This window comes from Bufo bufo, chromosome 1 (genome assembly GCF_905171765.1).
Source record: "Bufo bufo chromosome 1, aBufBuf1.1, whole genome shotgun sequence".
NCBI classification, from domain to species: domain Eukaryota; kingdom Metazoa; phylum Chordata; class Amphibia; order Anura; family Bufonidae; genus Bufo; species Bufo bufo.
In genome coordinates this window covers 246,242,068-246,247,313 of record NC_053389.1, presented here as the reverse complement: position 1 = coordinate 246,247,313, position 5,246 = coordinate 246,242,068, and the positions used below count along the sequence as shown (strand labels likewise).

The following is a 5,246-nucleotide window of genomic DNA, read 5'->3' as shown; positions in this document are numbered from 1 at the left end:
AACATATTAATAGATTTATCTTTAAACATACAATAATTAGGTAATATATATCACTAATATGTCCCTATAAGAAGTTGAGCACTGTTATAAACACCAGAGGAAAGGTTGGCTGTTATATATCAGATTACTTCAGTACTACTTCAGTACTACTTCAGTACTACTACTACTACCAGTGGTGTTTCTAGCCGTTTTGCTGCCGTGTGGTAAAAAAAAAAAAAAAGTCCAGTCCTTCAAACCACACTGTTAACATGGCCTATTACAGTTTGTAGATTATATTACTTTATAATATACTAACCTTTTTAATGATGTTCTTCGCCTCTTTGCTGGAGGAAGTGAATAGACCTCGCTGGTATTTGTGGCTGGTGGTAATCATGATGTTCAAGATGATGCCAAATGCATACCAGTCTACTCCAGCATTGTACTCCTCCGCAGCCAGGATCTCAGGAGCAATGAAGCCCGGTGTTCCAGTGTATTCTGTGGCTGTTCGGTCTCCATAGATGTTCTCAAGTGCCAGACCGAAGTCGGCAATCTTAATATGGCCCGTTTCAGTCACCAGGATGTTGGAAGGCTTGAGATCTCTGTGACGATAAAAAAAACACCTTAATTGTTGTCAGTGTTCCTCCTATAATTATCAGAGTATAATGCTGCATTTGGCTAATGTTATATTAGTCAGTGTAAGACAAAAATATTTTTTGTGGTGTTTTATCCGGGTTTTAAGGAAAACCTTTACCACAAGCTCAGTCTCTAAGTGCCTGTTGTAGGATATCAGGAATGAATGCAGGAACTGGGTGCTTGCATGTAGCGTTGTGTTAGAGGAAGAGGGAATCTGCTGATTAAACCCCAACAGATAGTGGACTAATAGTTTTCAGATTATCTGGAAATATATTGGTTGAGGGGAATTGCAGAGGGTACGGCTTGCATAGATTTGGTTTTCTGGTACACTGACTGCCAGAAGATTTTCCAAAGGTATTTATACATTTGGTGGATCTTCTACCAGCACACTGGAAGATAAGACTGGCGTATCAATCTGTCCCATTGCCTATATCACAAAGGATCATGGTGTCACTATTATTATTGCATGTATTTTCTCCTTTGCCTTGCTTGCGTTTCTATAAAATTGCTGCAAGTATAGCACATGAAATTGAGACTGTGATCCTGACTATGGGCAAAGACCAAGAGTCCATTCTGTGCACAGTGCAGTGGACTATGTTGGTGCTCGGTGCTATATCAGGATGATATAATATATTTCAGGTTACCGGTGGATGATGCCCTTAGAATGCAGATATTGAATTCCACACACAAGTTCTGCGGCGTAGAATCTGGTAGAAAGGAAAGAAAGAGGAAAGAATAGGATTTAGTGGATGATATAGTCTCAGAAATACACAACGCTCAGTAGACCAGACCGGCTGGATTTTATGTTATTTATGACTGGAGTTTATGTTACTATTATGGCCCGGTGGGACAACTGCACTTATCGTTCTCTTCATAGCACATATGTACCTAAACCTGTTATATTCTGAACATATGAGATTGTTTTATGTTAATATTGAAGAGAAACTTCCAATAATATAGAAATTATGGAATTGTAAATTCCTTCAAATTAGATCATCTTCATGCTGTTTTGATTTAAAAAAAAGTCCTGGTATATGGAAAGTATCCATTACCTAAGACATAGTGTAATAATAATTATATCAGCGGTGGACATATCACATGTATAACTTATCCAGCTGCACAGAGGGCCACAACATAGAGGGCCACAGTCACCTGGAAAGTGACTTTGTGCTACCTATTAGACTGCATATAATGGACTGTGCTAATGGATTTAATTAGGGATGAACGAAGCAAGCTTTGCTCAAAACTTCAGTTTAATGCTGTCGGAACTGAAGCCGAGTTCGGATCTAAGTTTTCAAAAAAAAAAATTCAGTTTAAAAGTCAAATTCCGAAGTTATTCACTGAATTCTCACGAGACTTCGGGAATAACTCACTTTGCCTGGTCGGAGGTCATACATGTTAATTTTGTATAGAGACGGATCTCCGTACAGCAGTAAACTGAAGTTTTGAGCGAACTCACTTTGAATCTAGGACCTGAAGCTCGCTTCGCTCATCCCTACAGACCAAACATTAGGTGGTATAAACTTAGACTAGACAGTCTAAGGCTACTTTCACACTAGCGTTGTTTTAATCCGGCGTTCAATTCCGACACCGGAACTGCCCGCCGGATCCGGAAAAACGTGTGAAAACGGATTACATTTGAATCCTGATCAGGATTTTGATCACAATGAAAAAATGCATTGGAAAAAACGGATCCGCCATTTAGGGACTTTAACTTTTTTTTCACATTTTTCGGGTTTAACATGCAAAAGCCGGATCCGTTTTGACTGAACACACAGTGCCAGATCCGGCGTTAATGCAAGTCAATGGGAAAAAGGCCTGATCCGGCGTTCAGTCAAAGTGTTCAGGCTTTTTGGCCGGAGGTAAAAATACTGCATGCTACGTTTTTCTGAAAAGCCTGATCAGTCAAAAAGACTGAACTGAAGACATCCTGATGCATCCTGAAGGACTGACTCTCCATTCAGAATGCATGGGGATAAAACTGATCAGTTCTTTTCCGGATTTGAGTCCCTAGGACGGAACTCAGCGCCGGAAAAGAAAAACGCTAGTGTGAAAGTACCCTAAAGGTCGCCAAATTATTTATCCCGCATCAGTCACTGTGATAACTCTGGCACATTTTTAGACTGTCTAGTCGAAAGGTGCCCACAGATCTTCAACAGCTTTTGGCTGAACACTCTTTTGCTAAGAGCTACGGTATCTCTTGACTCCCTCAAACTCATACACGCTCAGTTTGTCCAAACTCATATGTGTTGTCAATGGGGAGAGAGGAGAAAGCTTCTGCCAGACACCTCTGATGGTGGCATCTGTTCTCATCTGTTCAGGGGATCCTCATATACGTTAGATCTTCTCCCGGCAGGTTCAGCTGACAATAGCTTATGGTGTACGGGGCCTTAAGTTTCCACTGTCTAAATCTTAGATAGCATTAGTAAATCTGTCACATAGTTGTACTGTTTAGGCTTTGACTACTGTACCTTGCACTGGGGATGTCAAGACGCCCCTTCCTCCGCAGGAGTTGGTGGAAATCTCCATAGGTGACATATTCCATTCCAAGTAGAACAAGCTCCTGTCAGATGGATACATATATTATATATATATATATATATATATATATATATATATATACAGTTTAGATATCTGTTAAAGTGTTTGTAGAGTTTATGTATTTACAGTGACCAGCTATTTCATCAGCCAAGACACAGGCCATATGGAGACGGTCTGGCTTCCTCTGATGGTCCCTGTATAACAGATCATTAAGCCACTCACTCATGATAATATAGTTGTGCAATTACAGTAATACTGTGACTTTCCTCTGGTTGTTCTCTGTGTCTGGCATATTCTATGCATGCATATGGAGACCATGCAGATATATTGTGTAAGACATTACATTTCAATGTTTGGATAACTTTACATTATCATGAATGGCACATTTCTCACCATTTTGAAGCACTCATTAAGAACTACATCCATAGGGAAGGGGAGGACAGTAGTAGATTTTTGGACCCAGTTGGACCAGTTGACCCAGTTGGACCACTCCAGGCGCAAGTAAGATGTTCCATAGACTTCAATAACCCAAAGTCAGGCCCAAATTTTTTAGGCACATTGCCTGGTCCCCAGGGTTTGTCCAGTGTTGTCATGGGTAGTGCCAGCTACACATACAAGAAGCAGGACATTAAAACACCATATATATAAATATGTATATATACATATATGTCAGTGCAGTTTATGATATACTCATGTAGTAGTCACAATTTTACCTTGGTCTGGAATGCAAATGTGCCATGAAGAAGGAAGGGGCAGCCAGATGCAAGTTGTAACACTCGCCGCTCCACCATTGCGCGCTCTTCTCCTTCAGCAAGCAGGTCTCGCTTTGTCATGACTTTTACGGCAAATTGCTGGTGGGTATACTTGTCCTCTGCCAGCACCACCTAGAAAAAACACTTCTTACTGGACAATCTTCATAAGTGTGGACAGGGAGCAGGAAAATACCACCAGTGCTGCTATATATACATATAAATGTCAGTTTATGTAAAATGGGAACATTAGCGATAGTCACATAGATGTGGACCGGGAGAGGCCTGTGGCCTGCATCGCTGACAGTGGTGGGAAGTCAGGTGAGTATCTTTTTTCTTCTTTGTGTGTCAGGGAATATGGAATTGGGAGGGGGCATTATAACTACAGGGGCTACTAAAAGGTCTAGGGGCTCTGTAAGGTGTGGGGGCAATACAGGGGGGCCAAATAAGGACTAAGGGCACTATAAAGTCTAGAAGCATTACAAGGGGGCACTATAAGGTCTAGAAGAACTATGGGGGGCACTAAAAGATATGGGGGCAATACATGGACAGCACTGTAATGACTGGGGGTACTACAAGGGGTGCTATAAGCTTAGAAACAAATGTATAAAGCTTAGCCATACGTCTTCCTTCATCCACATCCTCTCCCATCCCCGGGCTTAGCCTGTGTCATTTTCTAACTGTACTAGGTAAACACCAGGGATATTAGGTGTTTACTCCTAAAGGGAACATTACTACTAACCACTAATGCAAAAATATCTGCCATCTCTGCTATATGCACCAGCACATTTGGGAATCTCCCTGGATTTGCCTCTGGTGAGGTAGCACCAGTCAGAAGCCCTTGAGGGCAGCATGATGCTCCTGACATTACTTAAAGGGTCATGTCTGCTTTATTAGGCAAACAATATGCTTGCAGTTTTATGGTTTCTTACCTTTCCAAAACTTCCCCGACCAAGCACATGATGGAAAATGAATCTCTGGATGTTGTCAGAGATTGTGCTGGTGGGGTGGGATGGCCGACCATTGCTGTTTCCTAATTGAGAAATAAAACACATGACCAGGTTATTGTCTATTCTTTCGGGGCATATCTATTACCAACAGCCCCAGACCTCCCCCCGTTCCAACTTATTTCCTTCTGCATAATAAAAACACAGAGACCGATTTCGGATTTAATGGCCACAGCAGCCGTTTATCCCCAAATATTGTATACATAACCATCAATAACTCATCAATAAAATAAAATAACATGAAATAACATTAAATGCAGTATTCTCTTCCCTGACGGGGAAGGTTCTCGAAGCCCCAACTTTATTACCACGCACTTGGCCAGACTGGAGCCTCCGT

The 5,246-nt window shown here is 41.4% G+C and overlaps 1 long non-coding RNA gene across 1 annotated transcript; it reads right to left on the bottom strand.

Annotated features, from left to right (window-relative positions):
* Positions 1–398: 398 nt before the first annotated feature.
* Positions 399–3,136, bottom strand: LOC121005430. Its single transcript, XR_005779943.1, has 3 exons — positions 3,084–3,136; positions 1,257–1,319; positions 399–578 (listed from the first exon to the last, which is right to left on the bottom strand). It is a non-coding gene; the product is annotated as an uncharacterized LOC121005430 (long non-coding RNA).
* Between the last annotated feature and the right edge of the window lie 2,110 nt (positions 3,137–5,246).